The sequence below is a fragment of the Schistocerca serialis genome, chromosome 7, assembly GCF_023864345.2.
Source record: "Schistocerca serialis cubense isolate TAMUIC-IGC-003099 chromosome 7, iqSchSeri2.2, whole genome shotgun sequence".
Taxonomy (NCBI): domain Eukaryota; kingdom Metazoa; phylum Arthropoda; class Insecta; order Orthoptera; family Acrididae; genus Schistocerca; species Schistocerca serialis.
This window is the reverse complement of record NC_064644.1, coordinates 69,451,414-69,475,822: the sequence shown is the minus strand read 5'-3', so window position 1 is coordinate 69,475,822 and position 24,409 is coordinate 69,451,414. Positions and strand designations below refer to the sequence as shown.

The 24,409-nt window shown below is 43.9% G+C and overlaps 1 long non-coding RNA gene across 2 annotated transcripts; it reads left to right on the top strand.

The window, feature by feature from the left end:
- The first annotated feature begins 6,309 nt into the window (after positions 1-6,309).
- Positions 6,310-24,064, top strand: LOC126412263 (uncharacterized). 2 transcript variants are annotated; one of them, XR_007575266.1, is made up of 3 exons: positions 6,310-10,268; positions 12,024-12,145; positions 23,148-24,064. It is a non-coding gene; the product is annotated as an uncharacterized LOC126412263 (long non-coding RNA). The 2 variants fall into 2 exon arrangements; XR_007575265.1 differs by having other exon boundaries at positions 6,476-10,272.
- The last annotated feature ends 345 nt before the right edge of the window (positions 24,065-24,409 follow it).

The window sequence follows — 24,409 nt, the reverse complement described above, 5'->3', positions numbered from 1 at the left end:
CAGGAAACGTACAGAAAATACGGCTGTGGAGAAAGCTGAACATTTGAAAGAGTACACAAGTCTGGAGAAGACTTTTATTCATTACAGGATGGTACTGACTGATTAAGTAATTGATACTGATATGATGGTGATGATGGCGAAGCCTTAATAAACGTGTGAGCTCATCACAGGGGAATCGTTCATAACTGTAACAAGAGCAGTTGTCGATCACATTCGTTTCATGTGTTGTAATTGCATCTGTGAAATACATAACAAAAGAACTAGTAATTATGATGAAATATGTCTTTGACGCAGTTTCAGAAAGCCCATAGGGGCTAGCTGTATATTTGTCAAATGAAGTGATTCATTAACAACTGTCCCGTACGTGAAGACACAATCAAACAGCAACTTCGCCCAATCATTACGTGATTTGAACAGATTTGGGTATGACTTACTACGATACGATGAAACATAAAGAGGTCTGCTGTGCAGCGCAGTGGAACGTGGCATTTAATCTGACAGAATATGGCGTGTCTGTCAACTGGTGTGTCAATGTATTAGATGAGATAGATCTCATGATTGTGATATGTGAGACTTCCTGCATTTCAATTTCCGTCAAAGTGCTTTACATTTCTAGTCGCCATACACAACATCCATTAGAGAAGATACTTGTGGCTCATTTTCTGTCACATTTTTAGATTTGAACAGTAGTATTTGTGGTTGAGCTTCTGTACTGTGTAGGTGTAGACGTAGGGTTAAGTAACACTGATGATTGTGAATGCTGCCCGTTTCATTACGTATTTTAGTGATTTCGAAGTTTAATATAAACGAATTACAGGGTTAACATGATGACTTCAGACTCTATTTATTAGGAAAATGTCACAGTTTCCCCATCCAATGAACTGGTACGAGTATTACCACGAATGTAAATGTTTTGCGCACCATTATAGGAACAATGATCCCCGTACATTGTAAAATCTACGTGATAGAGTAGCCATGTAAAAATGCACAGTAGTTTGTCAGAATCGATTTTCAGTTGTGTATAATGTTCGACCGTCATAGAGTAGCCGAAGGAAAATATGAAAAACTGATGAGTTCATTCACAAAATTCAGTTTTATGATATTTGTAAAAACGTCAACACACCCTGTTTAAAATGACAGAATAAGTCAACAGTGCCTGTGACACACAGTACGTTTTGCGAAACTCCTTCAGTTACGGAAGGAAAACTTATTTTGGATTGACTAAGGCTATCTTCGAAATCAAGATCGTGTTTGAAATCGATAATGGGAAAGATGTGAACAGCATAAACTGAACCCAAACAGAATGTGTTATTTTGGTGAACTGCCTCTGCCAAACTATAAAGATAGACTCTGCTACCACTAAAGACATATGCAGTACGTCCGGCTAATACGTACAGGATGTAGCGTAAAAAATGCTTGTTTATGCTCGCACGTATTAGTCGTTGGGAAACTCAAATTTTGTATACAGATATATGTGTGTGTAGTTCTGCAGGACTTTTATTGAAAGAATACAGTCATATTAGTTTGTGTTGCTGTGAAATGATCACTGAGATGAGTTTACGCAGGATGAACAATTGGAAATTTCTAATTGTTGTTTTCTATTGAAAACAGATCGTTTCGAGTCGTTCGTGCTTTTGTTACTTTACTTTCGTACTATGTAGGTAGATACAATATGAAGTAAGCGAAGTACTTTAGTTGCTTACTTTCGACAGTGAGAAGAGAGAAATGTCTGATTACTTCATTGGGCTATTCGACCAGTAAATCGATACAGGGGTACTTTTTATCGAGGAGCATTGCAAATAAAATCATGTGCTATGATAGAGCAATGTGTATAGACTTATAGAAGCAATCAATGAAATACTAGAAATCGATGAGAAGCACTGATTTTCAGAGGAACATGAATTACTGTTTCAACGGCGTTGAAATGTTTTCCAGTCGAGAATACTACTGAAGATAGTTCTCACATAATCGGTTCTGGATATTTCCTTTACGGAGCAATTAGATGATAGTCGGGAGTCAGGTGTTATTAAATAATTACCCATCGAATATGTTGCAATACACAGTTGGGAAAAGCAGATTCATTTTCTTCTTCAAAGTGAGCCCGTTTCGGTGCTGCAGTATCTTTTGTTGATGGGTGATGGTTATTTATGATTAGAAAGTGACGTAACAGTGAAGAATGGTGCTGTACTTGGCTATAGTCTTCGTTTGCGAGACGAGTAATTTCCCTGCTTGTAGCTATGAGAATATCTCTGCTTGACGTAAGAAGCTGATATGGGTCTTCATTCAAGAAGTATCATCACATTATGATACATTTGTTTTTGTCATCAGCGCGTTGGGTAAATTACTAAAAATCTCTGGAATGAGGGGAAGCAATGTATAAGGAACAGCACTTTCATTTTGGCAAAGGAGGGGCTCAAATTTCATTTGACCTTCGAGATTTACTTTTTCCATTATATCCCCAAATAAATTGAGGGGAATCTCTTGAAGGTTGCTTACAATGGACACGACCTATTTCTTACCCATTCTTGTCCAATCTGAGTTTCATGTTCCATCTCCAAGTACCATGTCGGTGAGGGGGAACTTAGAACACACTCTGAATCTTGCGCTCTGCCTTTAATCACGTGGTCGTGGACAGAGAGTTAAAGTCCAATCTTAATTCCTTTCTCCTCTTTGTGAGTCGAGGGGCTATTCTTGCGCCAGTCAGTCCCTGACCTATTCAGTTCTCTGCTCTGTCGAAGGATGCTCCTAGTACCAATGTATAAGAGGAACAGATATTGGAACAACATGGATCTGTAGGTGGTGTCATTGGGAATGGGGATTTGCTACTAAACGTGGCGCAACACTGTCATTTATCTAGACGACTAAATTATATTCTGTTTTACAGAGATCAGTGTTATCCATGGTGATGGTAATATACCAACGTGAGACACAAACGACATATGTATGTCAGTTGTTTCTTGGAGTCGTAACGTTTCTTTGTAAGTCCTTAATCTAGGCGAATATCACACATACTACAGGCCCATGTGTTTTCAGTCTTTTGCAGCATTTCTATGCAAATTAAGTCCTCGAATACCAGCACCATTTGTGCAGAAGTTGTAAACTCTGAAGCTGGCCGTTGACGTCGAGCGGTTCTAGGCGCTTCAGTCCGGAACCACGCGGCTGTTACGGTCGCAAGATCCAATCCTGCCTCGGGCATGGATGTGTGCGACGTCCTTAGGTTAGTTAGGTTTAAGTAGTTCTAAGTCTAGGGGACTGATGACCTCAAATGTTAAGTCCCTTAGTGCTTAGAGCCATTTGTAGCATTTGTAAACTCTGAAGGACAAGACTCTAAATTGCAGGTGAAATGAGCTATGCTATTTGCTTCATGAGCTCTGAAGACACAAAAGGCACCGAAATCAACAGCTCTGGCGCAAATGAATAATCTTGATGGCAGCTTGTAATAGGTAGTAGCTGCAGCCTTTGGACATTTCTGTGCTCACAAAACCTTCTGCATCTGCGTCTATACTCCGCAAGCCGCCTTGCGGTGTGTGGCGAGGGATACTTTCTGTACCACTGTCACTTGCCCCGTTTCCTGTTCCAGCCGCGATTATTTCGTAGGAAGAACGATGCCGATAAGACACAGTGTGAGCTCGAATCTCTTTAAATTTTTCCTCATGGTCTTGTCGCAAGATATACGTAGGAGGAAGCAATTTATTTTCAGACTTCCAGCAACGCACACTCTTGAAATCTAAACAATAAACCATAGTGTGACACAGAACGCCTTCGTTACAGCTTCTGCCCCCGGAGATCGCTGATATCTCTGTGACGCTTTCGCGCTTGCTAAATGAACCTGTAACGAAGAGTGCTGCTCTTCTTTGGATCTTCTCTAATTCTCTATCAGTCCTCTATGGTATGGATCCCATAATGACGAGTAATATTCAAGTGTAGGTCAAACCAGAGTTCTGTAAGCTACTTACTTTGTTGATGAACTACATTTCCCGAGGAGCCTTCTAATGAATCTCGGCCTTGCATCTGCCTTGCCCACGATTAATTTTATGTCATCATTCCACTTCAGATCTACGTCTAGATATTTTATGAAAGCAAGTACTTCCAGTGATTGTTCTACAAACGTGAAATCATATAACAACGATCTTCATGTCCATGAATTTGCAATAAGTTACATTTGTTTATGGTGAGAGTCAATTGCCACTAAAGCGTCAGTCATCTGAAGGTCTCCTCACATTTTATAGCTTCACGAGTTCTGTGTGTACAACACAATCATCTGCGAAGAGCCTCGTGGTGCTTCCGGTGTTACCTAGTTCTCCGCTTGCAGCATTTCTTCTCTTTTTCGTCTACAACGTGTGCATATCTTCAGTACATAGTCCCCCGTTAATACTTCGAGATCCACCATCGTTAAGTTGTTCTGTTGTGCCATTATGGGAAAAACGCTTCGCTTTTGGCGTTCGTGAATCGGGGAGGGCAGCAGCGACGCGAAACGCTAAATGTGTACATAGTACTGGCGTCCGCAAATTTTGTTTCCTAGTACCTCCGTGGAGACATTTTCTGAATGCTGGGTTACTCTTGTGTTAAACCATCCTACAGCGCCTGCAATAACTGAGTGAGAAAGTCCATTTTTTAATCATTGCGTGCTTTTGAATTATGTGTTTGATACCCTGCTCGACCGTGAAACCTACTTGGTGGTTTGTCGTTCGCCGTCTTGGTACAGTACATTAAATCAGCGCTGAGGCGCCCTTTGGTAGCCGAAGGATTCCATCAAGGTACAAAATCATACAGATTGTCTGAATCTAGAATGGAGACACTAAATGCTAGTGTGAGAAGTATGGCGTTGCTTACAGTGCATATTTTGTACCTGTTTAGCCTTCTTTGTTGTAAGCGTCCGATCTTAATGGCCAGCTTGTGACTGCATGACCTGCCTCAGGAGGCCCTGGGCTCGGTTCGTTGTACTATCAGTGATTTTGTGTCTGTGAGAAGACTAGAACGGGCCACGTGCAATCCCTGAAGCCAGCTGAGGAGCTATTTGACTGAGGACCCGGTAGCTCAAACTTTTGGGAATCTGACATCGGCCGGGGCAGCGGTGTCCTGATTCATGTCCCTCCATACCACATAGAAATGACGTCTTATGCCAGAGAATGGCAGGTCGGCCTATTCTCATTGCGTAGTGCCCTACGCCAAATCGCATAGTTACTTTTCTTGTATAATATCAATGCAAATTAAAAGCAGCTCCACTAGCTTGTGCGCCGCAGATGGTGCTGCTTTTTTAGATACATGCTTAGTGAGCAACCAAAGTCTTTCTAGGTTGGTGGATTTTGAGTGTCGAACAGCAGGATATTTCCTTTTTCATAGTATTAGCTCTGTCAGGATTAGTGAGACTGTTTTGTTGGTGAGTTCATTCTGGAATCTCAAAAAAAAAAAAAAAGGTTCAAATGGCTCTGAGCACTATGGGGCTTAACATCTGTGGTCATCAGTCCCCTAGAACTTAGAACTACTTAAACCTAACTAACCTAAGGACATCACACACATCCACGCCCGAGGCAGGATTCGAACCTGCGACCGTAGCGGTCAGGGTTCCAGACTGAAGCGCCTAGAACCGCACGGCCACACCGGCCGGCTCTGGAATCTCGTACGACATTCTTAGAGCTGGAGGAATGCCGTCTGAAAGGCCCAAGTTACGTTATTTTGGATATCAATAGGGGCAGAAAATATGGTAGCGCTAATCTTAATTGTAACGGCCGTGAAAATGTTATACTCTCCAAAGCCCACCAATAAATCCTTACATTATAACGGCAGTACTTGTAGTTGCTGTCCCACATTAGGTTACGGTTACCAGTAGTCCGAATAAAATTAACATCACGACACATAAAAACTCATAATAGCTCACGGCGTCCGGTTCTGGTGTTGTCTCACCCATGGCCTTGTCATGTCAGACCATTTAGTGGTGTGTGATTTATATTTACTTCCTTTTCGCCTTTGTCACTTATAATCACTGATCGTTACCTACATTTGCGTGATAAATCGTTTGTTTATTATGGAACTTTCGTCTGTCTACTAAGGCGTTGTCTTCTAAATGAATTAAAATTGCTTCTCTTCGTAGAAATGGCTGGTCCTATAATGAACTGCTACAATTAATGACTTGGTAGGCCCATTTCAGTAGACGGTTGGTAATACTCGATTTCATCTACCGACGATACAGAAACGTGACACGCTTCGGCCCAGAGGAAAAAAAAAATGCGTTTTGTCCCACACTGGACTCGGTGCCAGGCTTAAATCTATTCATGTCTACTTGGTACGGCACAGTCATTCTTGTAATAACTAGTGATGCGCTTGACGCTCGTTCACAGGACACAGTATGTCCGATGAAGCGATAAATGAGTGGCTGTTGGTGAACTCAGCTCTTGCTCATTGAATGGAACTGTAAATTGTGTTATGAAGGAAAAAGAATAGTGAAGTACTAATCATTTGTATTCATCTTTCATTTGTCGGAGTTAAACGTTGTATGTTTATTCCCTCTGCTCGACAAAATTCTCGATATCTCTAGCAACTTGTCACTGGGTTCCTTGGCAGTTGCGAAGATTGCACACTATAGCTGTCGGAAGTTCGTCGTATTTGGCGGCGTCTGCAGTGTGTACCAACGTTCGGTCCTCAAAGATTAGCACCAATAGTGCCGAAGCGGCGGACTCTGAGTGAACGGTGGCATATTTTGAGCTGAAGGCGGAGTTAACTTCTGATACACGATTCACGAGCACTGAAAGCAGTAAAGCTGTAAAGGCTCTAGCCTGCCATTGACGTCGTAATTTGAGGATAGGTGAGCATCTTTGATGGAAGCCTATAATAGGTACTAACTGCAGTGTTTTTTGCAGTCACCAAATCTTGGCCAAAATATCTCCTCTCTGGCTGCGACGTGTTTTGTCTGTGTTGAGTATATAGTCTACCATAAACACTTCAAGATCTACCTTCGTTAACGTGGTCTGTTGTGCCGTGCTGGGGTGGTTCATACCTCTCCGGTGTTCATGACACAGTGGCGAGAAGTAGCGACGTGAAGCATTAAAAGTACACCTGGGACTCTGGTCTGCAGATTTAGTTTCCTAGGCCCTCCACCGTGGAGATAATTCCTGATAGCTTGGTTACCCTTGTACTATGTAATCTTACGCTGCTTGTAACAGATGAGCCGATCATCGCACGTCTCCTGTCCAGTTTTGTACACCTCGTTCAGAGGAAACTAGGTCTTTGAATTACGTATTAAAGACACAGCTCCTCAAAGACACGTGTAAAGTGGATTTTCCATGCGTCATTTTGTTGCAGCACAGTAATTCAATAATAACGTGAGCTGTCGTGAATAAAGTATTCTATGAATCGTGTAGGTTCTCTGACTCCAGAAAACATTAAATTTTAATTTGAGAAGTGTAGCGTTGCTTACATCAAACCTCTTCTTCCTAATTCGTCCTCTATATTGTGACTTCAGTGTCGGTAATTGAACGGCCAGCTTTGACCTATATGTTGCTCATTGCGAGGGTCTGAGCATGCTCTCTCCTCAATCCAACTGAGGAGGTTCTTCAGTGAAGAGTAGCGGCTGCAATCCCTGCAAGTCTCACAACGGGTGGGACAGCCGTGTGCTGAACCCATGTCCCCCAGTACCACATGGAAATGACGTAACCTGGCATAGGATGACGCAGCAGGCTGCCTCTTCGCGTAGTCTGCTATGCCAGATCGTATAATTACCTTCTTGTATAATGTCAGAGCAAATTGAACGCGACCCTCGTAATTAATCAACTTTGCCTGCTTTGGTGCCGTAGAGTGAGCTATTTCATTGAATACGTGTTAAACCGGCTACCAGTTCCTTTCTTTATCGCTGGTCTTTGCATGTCAAACATGTGGACATAGTTCTTTCACATTACCGCCTTTATCAGAAATGGTAGGGCAACGTTTTTATTGGTTTCTTTCTGGAATCTCGTGCGTCATTACGAAAGCTAGTGAAGTGTAAGCTGAGAGGTTCAGGGTAGGTTATCTCGTACGTCTCCCGAAGCAGAAAATATGGTAGCGTTAAGCAAAACTCTAGTGGCCACGAAACTGTCATCTTCTTCGAAAATCACCGGCAAACTCTTATACAATAACGGCAGGATGCTGTTGCCGACCAACACAAGGAACGATCGCCAATACTCCGAAGAGTGTTCCTTAAATAGCACAGCATATAGAAACTCACGAGACGTCAGTGAATCAGATTCTGGTAATGTTTCACCTCACGGCCTCGGGTTGTCATAGCGTATAATGATGCATCGATTTGTCTCTTGTGTTCATTGATCGTTAATGGTGGAAATATGTTGGGTAGTTGCTTGAAGTAATACTTGTTTATAACGGAGCTTGCCTCTGCTTGCTAAGGTCCTTTGCCCTGAACGAGTTTAAATTGCTTCTTTCTGTAAAAGAACTGAGTCCTACGAGAATTTCTTCAACTAAAGACTTCATAGTCACTTCTTTCTCTATGATCAGCTATAGTACCTTTCTTCTTCGGACGATATAGAAAACTGAAGCCCGTCGGCCCAGAAGAAACAACTCCATTTTGTACGACACTTTACACGGGTAAAGGCTTAAATATATTCATATCTATTTATCTGATACAGTGCAATGGCTCCTGTACTGACAAGTGATGTGGTTCGCAACTGGAAACAGCATGTCAAAGGTAAGTCGTAATTCTGTACTTGTTGATGAATTGGATCCTTGATAATTGATCTGAACTTTTCGAATCAGTTGTACTGAATTTAAATTTGTCGCTGATAAACATTCTATGTTTATCCCCTCTTCTCGACAGCAATATTTCTCTCTAGCAACTTGTCGCTGGGTTCCTTGTCAGTTGCGAAGATTTGCTTCCTCTTTGTAATAAAGTCTTAAATATCGTAACGCAGCCTGGGTATTACGTGTGGGATACGGATGCCAACATTAGGGCTGATACTAAACAGACGTTCCCAACTATGTGATTTTGTTGTAAGTTCGTACTGATGTATAGTGGAAGCATTGAAATAACTTATCTGTTACGACTAAGTATTTACAATTACATCTTGTTGCCTCCGTTTGCACACGTTCCAGATACGTTAGGGGATTGCAGAACGATAGAAATCTCTTCTCTTCAACTCGCAGTAGAATTTAACACCCACTGTCCTCGATTACTTGTTGCGCATATTCTGATGATTCCTCCTAGATTTCGGCACTTTTCGGCTCCCTCTGGTGCTTAGCAAGTTAGTTCTACCTTAACATATGTCTGTCTACCTGTCCCGTCTTGTGCACAGGGTTTTCCACAGTAATATTCCTTTCCTCGCCAACTCTGTAGATAACCTCCATGTTCTTCTCTTACCAATTCCCTTAAGTTTCAACCTGCATCTAGAACATTACATTTTAAACTCTTCGATTATCTTCTTTTCGGGTTCTCGTAAAGTGTATGATTACTTGCATTCAGTGTTGTCCTCTCGATGTACATTCTCAAAAATTAATTGAGGATATCTGCTTCTGTATCGGCTTAATCAGGATGTAAAGATACACTACAGATGTTAGGTGTACGAACAGAGTTAATTATACGGTACGGAAGGGCAGCTTTCACGTAAGAGGTTTAGACTACCACGGTATATTTGCTCACTTAAGAATATGAACAGAAGCCTCTGAAAGCGTTATCTTGTAGTGCGGCTAGAATTGTTTTGACAAGTGAAGCGTATAATTGAATCATCAAGCAGTATCACAAGCATAGCATGACCACAGTTACAGACACACCCACAAGCTGCAGACCTGAAAAGATGCCTAGAAAGGATTTACCTTACATATCTAAGTAATGGTCTCAGCATTCTTCGGCAAGAAACTGCCAGTTTTGAGGAAAAGAAAAGCTCTGGGTGGAATCCAAAGACTGCTGTTAACGTAACCTTTCGACGAAAAGTGTGTCCCTTTTCCTCATTAGGTATAAAGGATGAATTTCTTCGCCGCAGCCATTTACATGAAGAGGACGTCTATATCGCTCCAATGAATAAAAAAGCTGTTCACTTTGCTGTGGCTACCGATGTTTTAAATGTACAAACTTTATTATTCAACAACAGAAGATGGTAAATATTGAGGGTTTTTAAAGGTACAGACAGGCAATCAACACAGAGGGAGCCAACACATCACTCCAGAAGAAAATGAAAAATGAAGATTCTGAACGCTACAGGCAGTGGAAACAGCACAAAGGGTGCTCGCTGCTGAGGACTCCGAGACATCGATGGACGGTGGACGATTCGTCGCGATCACCTGAGTATTAAGTACGTAAGTAATGAGACGACATTTTTCTACTCTTTAAGGTAGTGTCTGCTGCTATAAATATTTTTAATTAGCTTTAATTATACGTCGAATCGAAATCGAGTCCAGGAAGCACACCTTTTAGGGTCAGTGGGTTAGCAATTGTGCACTCTCCTGCGGAACATGAAAACTGTGGACGGAAGAGTTTGAAACTGAGGAGTTTAGTGTACGAATAGCTATATTAATAGTGCAGTGTCCGAGAGGAGCAGACGCCTGGGTTCGTGTCTCGTTCCGACACACACACACACACACACACACACACACACACACACACACACACACACACGCAAAAGAAAGATCACGATGTACCACAAAAGAATTCTCCGAATGGCTCTGAAATCGATAGACGTGGTATACATGTACAGACATACAACTGATAAACGTTTCAGAAAAGTTGAATGATTATTTCAAGAGAGAGCTCCACTTGTGGCCTTTGTGTAAGCAGTTATTCGACTTGGCACTGATCGACAGAATTGTTGGATGTCGTCCTGAGAATTAGCGTACCAAATTTTGTCCACTTGGGGGGGTTAGACAGTCGAACACTCGAGCTGGTTTGACGGCCCTGTCCATAATGCTCCAAATGCTCTCAACTGGGGAGAGATGCGGCGAACTTTCTGGCCGAGGCAGGGTTTCGCAAGCGCGAAGACCAGCAGTAGAAACTCTCTCCGTGTGTGGGCCGGCATTGTCTTACTGAAATGCAGACCGAGGGTGGTTTGCTATGAAGGGCAACAAAACGGGGCACAGCGTATGGTCGAGGCTCCGGGTACACTGGTTGATAACCAAAGGGTTCACGCCATGTAATGAAATGCCACTCCAAACCATCACTCCAGGTTATCTGGCCCTAGGGCGGGCGACAATCAGGTTGGTATCTCACCTCTCCCTGAGCGTCTCCAGGCACTTCGCTAGTCATCAGGCTTCAGTTCGAAGAGGGACTCATTACTGAAGACAATTCTATTTCAGCTAATGGGATCTCAGACACGTGATCAGCGAAAACTTGGTTGGAGTCACCCTGGACAGCTGTGGGATACCAACCTAACTCGCCCGTTAAACGACCCGACAACCAGGAATGATGGAGTCCCATTTCGTTTCGTAGCTGGACCCCTTTGGTTGTCATCCGCGGCTCCCTGACAGCACAGCGATACGACGACAGTATTCTACGCCCTGTTTCCTTGTTTTTCATGGAAAGTCGTCCTGGGCTTACGTTTCGGCACAACAGAGCCCGCCCACACACAGCGAGTGTGTCTACTGCTTATCTTCGTGCTTGACAAACCCCCATCTCGAGCAATAAGGTCACCGGATTTCTCCCCAATTGAGAATGTTTGGAGCATTATGGGAAGGGCCGTACAGCCAACTATATCAAGCAAAGCTGAGCCAAATAGCTGCTTGGGTAAGGGCCAGAGGTGGACCAACGTGCAAATGACTTAATTAACTCTCTCAAAGTGTCAAGATCTCTCTCTTGAATAGATCATCCAATTCTTCTGAAACTGGAATCATTTCCCTATTTACTTGTCTGTATATGTACATCATATCTATCGACATCCATCGCATTTGAATAATTCCTTTGTGGTGAGTCGTCTTTTTTTGTCTTAAAGTGTAATTTTTATTCCTCGCAACTAGATGATAGTGATGTTTATAGTATTGCTATCCTTCAGTGTGGTATAAGGAAGCAAGACTAATATGTTGTCAGTTAACAGTGTCAATAATTTGTCTCTTTACAGGTTGTGTTTGATTGTACTTGTGGTCTTCACACTCCGGACTCCGCTCTACGATCTACTGGCGAACAAAACACGCTCGTATGGAGATTCTCAGTGCAACTGAGTGTCTTTGGTTACATGAATGGGTAATTACAACAACTATTTCTGAAAGAAATAGACACCTAAAGCTCTTACCTTTCTAATGAGATTGTAGATTATAAGTAGATGGGAAAATTTAGAACGGTAATTACTTCAACAGTACATCATGTTGCGTCATTTATTATCAGCCAGAGTAAACTAATGATTGCCAGAAAGTCTGTTACTGCACTACTGGCCATTAAAATTCCAACACCACGAAGATGACGTGCTACAGACGCGAAATTTAACCGACAGGAAGAAGATATTGTGATTTGCAAATGATAAGATTTTCAGAGCATTCACACAAAGTTGGCGCCGGTGGCGACACCCACAACGTGCTGACATGAGGAAAGTTTCCAACCGATTTCCCATACACAAACAGCAGGTGACCGGCGTTGCCTGGTGAAACGTCGTTGTGACGCCTCGTTTCTGACTTTGATAAAGGTCGGATTGTAGCCTATCGCGATTGCGGTTTATCGTATCGCGACATTGCTGCTCGCGTTGGTCGAGATCCAATGACTGTTAGCAGAATATGGAATCGGTGGGTTCAGGAGGGTAATACGGAACGTCGTGCTGGATCCTAGTGGCCTCGTATCACTAGCAGTCGAGATGACAGGCATCGTATCCGCATGGCTGTAACGGATCGTGCAGCCCCGTCTCGAAACCTGAGCCAACAGAAGGGGACGTTTGCAAGACAACAGCCATCTGCACGAACAGTTCGACGACGTTTGCAGCAGCATGGACTATCAGCTCGGAGACCATGGCTGCGGTTACCCTTGACGCTGCATCACAGACAGGAGCGCCTGCGATGGTGTACTCAACGACGAACCTGGGTGCACGAATGGCAAATCGTCATTTGTTCGGATGAATCCAGGTTCTGTTTACAGCATCATGATGGTCGCATCCGGGGGTTGGCGACATCCCGGTGAATGCACATTGGAAGCGCGTATTCGTCATCGCCATACTGGCGTATCACCCGGCATGATGGGATGGGGTGCCATTGGTTACACGTCTCGGTCACCTCTTGTTGGCATTGACGGCACTTTGAACAGCAGACGTTACATTTCAGATGTGTTACGACCCGTGGCTCTATCCTTCATTCGATCCCTGCGAAACCCTACATTTCAGCAGGATATTGCACGACAGCATGTTGCAGTTCCTGTACGGGCCTTTCTGGATACAGAAAATGTTCGACTGCTGCCCTGGCCAGCACATTCTCCAGATCCCTCACCAACTGAAAACGTCTGGTTAATGGTGGCCGAGCAACTGGCTTGTCACAATACGCCAGTCACTGCTCTCGATGGACTGTGGTATCGCGTTGAAGCCGCATGCACAGCTGTACCAGTACACGCCATCCAAGTTCTGTTTGCCCAGGCGTATCAAGGTTGTTATGACGGCCAGAGGTGGTTGTTCTGAGCACTGATTTCTCAGGATCTATGCACCCAAATTGCGTGAAAATGCAATCTCATGTCAGTTCTAGTATAATATATTTGTCCAATGAATACCCGTTTATTATCTAAATTTCTTATTGGTGTAGCAATTTTAATGGCCAGTAGTGTACATGACTGATCAATAAGTGCTTGACTGAGGGAGCAAAGTTCACTTCCAAACTATATGTATATTGTTTGAGACTGTAATAATTCATGGAAGTAATGGAAACTTGTATACTTGTGTTTAAGACACTATTTCTCTAATTTTGACACAGTGGTCACTCCACAATATAAAGTCAAAGGCAAAAAAATACACTACCTGATGAAAACTAGCGGAACACTGCTATATAATGCGCGGTTGCGCAGTAAGTGTCGTGGGAGGCAGGCCCGCCATTACAAAAGGAGTGCAGTATCGTATTCTCAGTACATAAACAGTAACTGCAGAATGGGTCAATGAGGAGAGCTCGATTACTTAGATTGTGGACTAGTGGCTGGATGTGATCTGAGTTACAAATCCGTCAGGGACATTTCAACCCCTCTAAAGCTGCCTAAGTGGACTGTTGGTAGTGTGATTGTGAACAATTTGCAGGTAATACGGGATCAGGCTGACCTCACGTGTTGGCGGACAGGGACCGTCGAGCACTGAGGAAGTCTGCTGTAAGAGTCGCATTGAATTAACAGAAGAAAACGCTTTTCAATTCCTAAGTTGTTTCAGCAGTCGAGCTAGGAAGGTGTGAGTTGAGAGTTACAAGTAACTGACTTCAGTGGTAGAGCAGCTCTGCTTAAAATGGACAGTTCTGTAATCAGTACCAACGGACTCTTCAGCTGGTGTAAATAGCGACGCCACGGGGCAGTTTGACTAGAAACGAGTGATTTGGAGCGCTCTAGCCAGTAGCAATCCGATGGAAGTGTTTGCGTTTTGCGAAGCCTGGGGGACGTTACATGTCGTCGTTTGCACTGCCACAGGGAATTGCGAGGGAGGTAGTGTTACGTTTATCGTTGTTGGAGTTTTACGCATACGAAAACGCTGGTTGCGGAAGAATATGAACACATTGCACTCGCGTTTAGTATTGCGTGCATTAGAGGGACGGTTCGAGGACGTAACAGTTGTTTTTACCAGCAAAAAAATGCTGCATATTATAAAGAAGCAATATGAAAAATGGTTTGCGCACAAGTTTTCAGAAATGGACTGGCCAGCCCCGAGTCAGGAGTCATTGGAACACCTTCCGGATGAATCAGAAAGTCGTGCTTCGGTCCAGATTTCAGCGTCCAACATCACTGCCTTCTTTGGTTTCGGCTCTTATGGAATAATGGGCTCTCGTTATTCCACAGACACTCGGACACAGCACTGAAAGTGTCCCCGGCAGATCTCAAGTCGTCATAAAGGTGAAGGGTGGGCGCAACCTATAACAATGACCACTATTAAGTGTCTGGATACATCAGAGCTCGTACGTATATTGTTATTTGGAGGAGAATGTTGCTGACTGAAATTTCGTGAAAATAATTCCCAGGAAGTAATAATGATTTTAATCACTGCTATGGCAACTTGGCCATAATATTTATGCCAGTTCCTCTTCTATTTCATTATAACACAAAACATATCACCCATTTTTGAACTTATTCGATTTTCTCTATCAATACCATTTTGTAAGGAATACTGTAGCGACAAAGAAACTGGTATAGGTATGCGTATTTAAATGCAGAGATATGTAAACAGGCAGAATACAGCGCTGCTGTCGGCAACGCCTGTACAAGACAAGTATCTGGCGCAGTTGTTAGATTGGTTATTGAAGCTACAATAGTAGGTTATCAAGATTTAAGTGAGTTTGAACGTGGCATTATAGTCGGCGCACGAGCGATGGGAGACACCATCTTCGAAGTGGCGATGAAGTGAGGATTTTCCCGTATGGGTTTTTCACGAGTGCAGCGTGAAAATCAGGAATCCGGTAAACATCAAATCTCCGACATTGCTGCGGCCGGAAAAAGACCCTCCAAGAACGGGGCCAACGACGATTGAAGAGAATCATTCAACGTCACAAAAGTGCAACCCTTCCGAAAATTGCTGCAGATTTCAGTGCTGGGTCATCAACAAGTGTAAGCGTGTAAACCATTCAATGAAATATCATCGATATGGGCATTCCGAGCCGAAAGCCCTCTCATGTACCCTTGATGACTGCACGACACAACGCTTTACGCCTTGCCTCGGCCCGTCAGCACCAACGTTGAACTGTTGATGACTGGAAACCTGTTGCCTGTTCGGACGAGTCTGGTTCAAATTGAATCGAGCAGTTGGACGTGTATTCTGTCTTATCACCTGCATCCATTAATGTCCATTGTGCATTCCGAGGGACGTGGGAAATTCCAGCAGGACAATGCGACACCCCACACGTCCAGAATTGCTACAGAGTGGAACCAGGAGCACTCTTCTGAGTTTAAACAGTTCCGCTGGCCACCAGACTCCCCAGATATGAACATTATTGAACATATCTGGGATGCCTTGCAACATGCTGATCAGAAGAGGTCTCCATTCTTTCGCACTCTTACGGATTTATGAACGGTCCCGCAGGATTTATGTTTTCAGTGCTCCCCCCCTCCCCGCCGCACTACTTCAGACATTAGTCAAGTCCATGCTACTTCGTGTTGCGGCACTTATGCGTCCTCGCAGGCGCCTTACATAATATTAGGCAGGTGTACTAGTTTGGCTCTTCAGTGCATTACGTGCAATAATACGGACAGAAGTAATGTACGCAGTTTCTTTAAGGGGATTTCTTGAACCTTCATCAGTTGTAGCTAGAAATCTGTTTTACAGATAACAGTAGTTGCCTGTACCTTAACCTTCATTAAGAGGGAGAGAAATATTCATACCAACGCACACTCCGCTGCAGAGTGAAAATCTCATTCTGGAAACATCCCCCAGGCTGTGGCCAAGCCATGTCTCCGCAGTATCCTTTCTTTCAGGAGTGCTAGCTCTGCAAGGTTCGCAGGAGAGCTTCTGTAAAGTTTGGAAGGCAGGAGACGAGATACTGGCAGAAGTAAAGCTGTGAGTACCGGGCGTGAGTCGTGCTTCGGTAGCTCAGATGGCAGAGCACTTGCCCGCGAAAGGCAAAGATCCAGAGTTCGAGTCTCGGTCGGGCACACAGTTTTAATCTGCCAGGAAGTTTCATATCAGCGCACACTCCGCTGCAGAGTGAAAACCTCATTCTGGAAACATCCCCCAGGCTGTGGCCAAGCCATGTCTCCGCAGTATCCTTTCTTTCAGGAGTGCTAGTTCTGCAAGATTCGCAGGAGAGCTTCTGTAAAGTTTGGATGGCAGGAGACGAGATACTGGCAGAAGTAAAGCTGTGAGTACCGGGCGTGAGTCGTGCTTCGGTAGCTCAGATGGTAGAGCACTTGCCCGCGAAAGGCAAAGTTCCCGAGATCGAGTCTCGGTCGGGCACACAGTTTTAATCTGCCAGGAAGTTTCAAATACGCTCATGTTCAGAAAAAATACAGTACCTTGAATGACTAGAGATGGGACGTTCACTTTCACATGACATGTATATCACTTTTTTATGCAGAAATGATTAGAATTGCAGTCACTGTGGTTCTGTATGTGCCTAGAAGGCACAAGGTCCACCATGGACCCTGATAACTTATTCCATGAGCAACGGCATCGACGCATATAAGGCACGAATGGCGCCCTATGGTATAGCCATCCGTATTGCACTCATCTGGTTCCAGAGTTCATCTGTAGTGGTTGGCACTGGGTCACGCCCATCGTTTCACCATATCCCACACATTTTCGACTGGCGACGAGTCTGGTGATCTGAGGGCCAGGGCGAAACACTGACATACTGTGAGAACTAGAAGGAACATCTTCGTGCAGCAACATGTCGTCGTGCGTGGTCTTGCTTAAAAATGGCGACTGTGTTGTTGTGCAGAAAGATTGTGTCTGGAGGTCGCTGGATGTCATTCACGTACGTCACACCAGTCACAGTGCTCTGGACACGCGACAGTTGTGACTTGTGGTTGTACCCAATAGTACCCCACGCCATAAGGCCTTGAGTTGACGCTGTATACAGGGTTATTACAAATGATTGAAGCGATTTCACAGCTCTACAATAACTTTATTATTTGAGATATTTTCACAATGCTTTGCACACACATACAAAAACTCAAAAAGTTTTTTTAGGCATTCACAAATGTTCGATATGTGCCCCTTTAGTGATTCGGCAGACATCAAGCCGATAATCAAGTTCCTCCCACACTCGGCGCAGCATGTCCCCATCAATGAGTTCGATAGCATCGTTGATGCGAGCTCGCAGTTCTGGCACGTTTCTTGGTAGAGGAGGTTTAAACACTGAATCTATCACATAACCCCACAGAAAGAAATCGCAAGGGGTTAAGTCGGGAGAGCGTGGAGGCCATGACATGAATTGCTGATCATGATCTCCACCACGACCGATCCATCGGTTTTCCAATCTCCTGTTTAAGAAATGGCGAACATCATGATGGAAGTGCGGTGGAGCACCATCCTGTTGAAAGATGAAGTCGGCGCTGTCGGTCTCCAGTTGTGGCATGCGCCAATTTTCCAGCATGTCCAGATACACGTGTCCTGTAACTTTTTATTCGCAGAAGAAAAAGGGGCCGTAAACTTTAAACCGTGAGGCATCCAGAAGCTTTAAACTGCGCATACCATCGCCGAATGGATTTAGCAGTTGGTGGATCTTTGTTGAACTTCGTCCTGAAGTGTCGTTGCACTGTTATGACTGACTGATGTGAGTGCATTTCAAGCACGACATACGCTTTCTCGGCTCCTGTCGCCATTTTGTCTCACTGCGCTCTCGAGCGCTCTGTCGGCAGAAACCTGAAGTGCGGCTTCAGCCGAACAAAACTTTATGAGTTTTTCTACGTATCTGTAGTGTGTCGTGACCATATGTCAATGAATGGAGCTACAGTGAATTTATGAAATCGCTTCAATCATTTGTAATAGTCCTGTATCTCGTGCGAATGCAATCAATGTGATGACGTTTCTCTGACTGCGGCGAACCAAAATTCGGCCATCATTTTCAAATAAACGCGACCTGGATTGGTCTGAAAATACTAGTTAATGCCATTCGTGGCCCCAGTCACGTCGTTCCAAACACCATTCTTTCTGCACATTCGTCAAAGTTAGGCGGAGAAGTAGACGACGCGCACGTAACCGATGCCGTAATAAACGGCGACGGACAGTCACCCCTCATAGTGTACGATGTGTTCCAATATTTCACTGTTGGGCCAGAGCTGAGCAGGACACAGGTCTGAGCTGGAATGCAATTCGGATGTAATGTCGATCTTCTCGGGGTGTGGTCTAGGGGGTGTGACTTGACCCGCATCGTCGTGTCGTACGGTCTTCCGTAAACCATTCCGAACACACCCGTTGCACTTCCGAAACATTCGTCCCACACGAGCAGCAACTTTCTTGGTGGATGCATTACATTCTGTCATGGTAATAATGCGCCCTCTCCCAAACTTATTGATCTGATGGTACGGTTCGCGAATACGCCCACCAGGCATGCTGTACGTCTGCTGAAATTACTCTCATCCATTACCTTTGATCTATAGTGACAACGAGAGCCGCAGGCACATTATACTGGTAGGTGGTGTTGTGCCTCGATATCGACGTTGACCTTGAATCCGGGGCCAACATGGTTCAAATGCTAATCATTTCTGCAGAATGTATTAATTTGAACGCCGTGTGAATATGAACATCCTATATGAAGTCGTTCAAGGTGTTTTGTTTTTTTCTGAATATCAGCCTATAACTGACCCAATATGACTGGGTAATTCATACCATGCAACCTAATTATGATGTGGTGATACGTTGTTCAGGTTTTTCATCACATTGGTGATATTCTTGATAACATTGTGTAGCATACATAATATGACCACATATGATGTTTTACACCACACACGTTTCGTTGACGGTGCGCAAATGAGACGTTATGACTTAACCGTTGCTGGTGCTTAATACAAGAATGTTTACGCTGTTTCTCATGCGACATGAGCCAACAGTTATCAACAATAAGCCTTATTTAAAGACTCAGAATTTCCCAGTGCTTGTCGTATGTCTGTCAGAAATTCTGTTTTCAGTTTGTTCGCATGGTTCGCATGGTTCGCATGGTTTCCTACTTAGATGCAAATGTATAGATATTAACGAAAAGATAAGTAAAAGACGTGCAACGAGCAGCAAATGTTATTTGGAACATACTGTTTACTTCTGAAGATGGAACGCTGGTACACAAGTATGATCCCAGACTTACTTGTCATATATATATTTCGTGAGGTGTGGCATTCAAATCCAGCATCCTGTTTTAGGCTTGTTGGAATTGTTTTTTATGTAATTTTTGCCATCAACTTAGAAGCATGAGCTGTGAAGCTGATTCTGCAACAGCTCTCACATTAATGGACCCTTGCTACCTTCGCCATTTTGGGAATTATATTCTTCGGAAAGTTATATATCTTCATACGTTGTAAAAAATAATTTGAATAATCGTTTCGTTGTTACTAGAACCTTCGACTTTAGATATTCCGTATTGATGTTATCTATTCCTTCTGCCTTACTGTATCTTCAAAACAACCATTCTTAAAACTCTAGGCCCTATATCCTGTAGTTTCACTAGCATGAACAAGATGAGCCTATACTGAAATTTCGTTTTTCCGTAATTGAGAGAGAATAACAGCTTACATTGTTTGTTTACCCTGCAGAACACACGGTGCAAAAATAAAACTTGATAATAAGGACACAGTAGGAGAGGTCGAGTAGGACAAAATTTGCCAGACAAGTACAGCTCGGAACAGTACTCTGTTTTTGTGACATATTTTTCACTTGTTTCACTATAATACCTGAAGCTACGCTAGCAAATTATGTTATAAGGACTGTTAGATGTTCACTATGACTAAAACTCGCCATTAGTCACCGTTTTTTCTAGTGGAGGTGAGAGAAGCGTGTTCATTCTCCGCGACGAAAATTCTTACCGACGAAGCAGGTCAGTTAAAGCAAGAGAACAATATCCAGAAAATAAATCATCTGTTATGACATTATGAATCAAACCAGTTTCGAGTGATTCGTGCCACCCTCACCTCAAAGCAGTCTGCTGCCCCTCACCTATGATCCCACCGGATCCAGACCGGTGCTTCCACCAATATGCAAGAGAGGAAGGAAGACTACGGCTTGATGTTCACTCGAAGGCGAGTCCTTCAAAAACGACACACGGGCTCACTATAGAAGAATGGGGCAGATATTTGTCGAATATGACTCCATTGTCATAACAGGTCCGCCATCTAGGCTGGTTTTCCTTCGGAATTAAGAGACAGTCATACACATAGATCTGGTAGGTACTCTTATGGAAAACCATAACAGACATGAGTGTGGAAAGATTGTAACTTATTGTGTGTTGTCCATACTCTTGTCAAAATTGTTGGGCAGCTTATCTTAAAGTATCTGTGAGTAACTGGTTCATCCATTATTAGCCAGTGATTAAATCTGCCACGACGACTTGAATCATAGATACAAAATTTTGGATATGTGTCCATTTCACTTTCACACTGCTTAACAATTGCTAAGGAACAAATGACACTTGCTAAGGAAATACAGGGGTCGGGACGTGTTAACTGCACAGAACCCTGAGCACGTACACATTCGACAGTTCATGCAGTACGGTATTTGACGAAAGTTGTTGTGGAAGCGATTAGTGCGACATGCAGTTTGGTACGGCAACATGTCTGGAAGGCATCATTTGAATGCTTACGATCGTAGACGAGGAGTAGGGCCGTCGAAGCCGGTCAAAGTGTTACTTCAGTGGCCACAGTAATGGGTGTGTCATCTCGAGATTAAATAAGGCCGCTGAAGGTGGAAATGCTGTGCCAAAACATGCTGGTTGTCGTAAACGGACGAACCACCACACCACAACAGGATCGATACGTAGTCCTAATGGCGAAATGAAACAGACAGTCTGGAACCACGCGACCGCTACGGTCGTGGGTTTGAATCCGGCCTCGGGCATGGATGTGTGTGATGTCCTTAGGTTAGTTAGGTTTAAGTAGTTCTGAGTTCTAGGGGACTGACGAAATCAGATCTTATGTCCCATAGTGCTCAGAGCCATTTTTTTGGAACAGACATTTCAATCCAAGGCAGATCACTACAGAGCTTGCAACCGTTAACGGTGCACGTGTCTCTGCCAGAACCATTTCTTGGCGCTTACATAAGGCTGGTTTGCATGCACAAAAGCCTGTTAAATGCATCCCATTCGATCCTCGTCATCGTCGAGAAAGATTTCGTTGATGTAAGGAGCATGTCGGTCGGGGACCAGAGAGATATTCTACAAAGAATCCCGCTTCACCATGGCTAGTGATTCAGGCCACCAGTTAGTGTGGAGCGACGAGGGAACACTTTGCACAACACAGATTGTTAAGTCATCGGTAATGAGCCAGTTGCTATGGTGTAGACAGGCATTATACACAATGACCGAACATCGCTGCACATCGTTGCGCGAAGTACTGTTTCAGGACAGCGGAATTGCAGGGAGATTATTATGGATCACGTCCTTCTGTTTATGGATGCAGTAGGTGCCGGATTTCTGTTTATGGACAACAATGACCGTTTACACAGGATCACTGAGGTGTCGGACGCACCAGGAGGTGAAGATACTGAACGTGTGGAGTGTCCTGTGTACTTACCCTGTAGGCCATGCCTGAGATGTTCTTGGCAGACGTGTTTCTCAATGAACACACTCGCCCAGAGCCGTGCAACAACTGAACACCGTCTTGAGCGAGGAGTGGAGCAGTATCCCCCAAGGACTCCTCTACAGTTTGGTAGCCAGCATGATTAACAGAGGTAAAATGTGATTTAGTGTCGAAGGAGGTTCAAATGGCTCTGAGCACTATGGGACTTAACTTCTAAGGTCATCAGTCCCCTAGAACTTAGAACTACTTAAACCTAACTAACCTAAGGACATCACACACATCCATGGCCGAGGCATGATTCGAACCTGCGACCGTAGCGGTCCCGCGGTTCCGGACTGTAGCGCCTAGAACCGCTAGGCCACCCCGGCCGGCTCGAAGGAGGAAATGTCCCTATTGACAGTCAGACATTGACCTTTATGTTGGCAGTATGACCTGTATCAGAAACGAATGCTATTTATGTCTTCCATTCTGCTACTCCACATGGTCTAATTGATCCGTTTTTCGTTATAAATACATCACTGCAACTGTATTACGTATGTACAGCGTGTCATATCGTCTATCACTACCGCGATTAATCCTGATCGGCACTGTCTCTGTTCCTTACTAACTGTCAAGCAATACAATATATGTAAACTGAGACTCAAGTTTTTATTTCCGCACTCCTGACATGAATTTTGTAGAACTGAATCCCAACATGTGCTTGTTTTGCACAGTGCCTAATCTTTTTTCTGTTTTTATTAACTGATCAATACCATGAAATAACTTTTAGGACTAATTTTACCTACAGTATGTCGTGACTTTATTATAGTTTTATTACATACTAAGAAAAGGCTATTAACATGCATGCTTTCGTGTATGATTTTTACCACCCATTAAGTTTCAGGCGGACTTTCACAACCGGTTAAGGAGAATGAGGGGCAGCCATCCACGTAATTCTGCAAATAGTTGCTGCAGTTCCGGTGGCGTCGCATCAGTCCAGTATGCAACATGGTGCCCTCTGCAGTCAACTAGTTCGCTACATGCTGCAACACAGTGCAGCGTTTCCTCCTGGCGACACCATGCCGGATTGAGCAACATTCCTACAACGCCGTGCATTCGACCGGTAGAGTCCTCGCGACGGACATCGGTCGAATGTGCAGCTACGTCACTGCTGACTCAACGAGCTGCGTCAGCAGCCAGGCAGCCGCTGATCTACGAGCCGTCAGCCAGACCTGGTGCAATCGAGCTTCGAACTGTATCCGCCAAGGCGAGGCCACACGCTGGTAACCATCTCCTTGCACCCCAGCCACTCTACGATGCTCCCGGGTTCAGGCGTGGCGCCAGCAGTTCCTGCCAGCCTCCAAGGGCCATGTGGAATTCGCACTAGCCCTGCCACCAACTGAACTGCTGAGGTGAAACGTGGTATCCGTCACCAAGGGCGCCGTCGAACCAGCCGCTATAACGCTGTCAACAGCATTCCTCTGACTCAGCGTACGTCACTCGCTGCCCGCTAGCTACAGTCGGAGTAAACATTCCCGACTCCAAGCTCGCCACGTTACTGCAGATCCCATCACACAGCTTCCCGTACAAGCCACTCTGGCCATTCTACAACACTGCTACTTCGCGTGTTCTCTAACAGTGTATTCGTAGGTAGAGCCCAAACTTTTACGTAATCCAAACAAACAAATAATGTACATATTTATGATATGAAAATGAGTGAAATTTGTAAGAAAAATGTAATACGATGAAAATGTTTTATGAAATATTTGACATAAAAGTTATTTTTGTTGAAATAAAATTCTGAATTACACGATAGCCTTCTACATTCTATTAATATGCACTTAAACATATCAGAAACACAAGTACATTAAAAAGGTTCACATTACTTTGTTTTTATTATTTGTATTGTGCTAATATAGTAAAATTACTTCCGGCCACATTCACTTACACAAGTGTCCATCCCCACTGACATTACTAAATTGCCTTATCCTTCATTTCCTTTCGAAGCACAGTGAACAACGATGTACCTATTCCAATTTTCACCGGTGAGAAATAACGTATTTTTTTTTCAGCAGGAGAATCATCTTTCCACGTATAGCAGGACGTTGACTGCGCAAATTACAGTAGGTGAAATATTTCTGTAGAGATGTTCCCTTCACC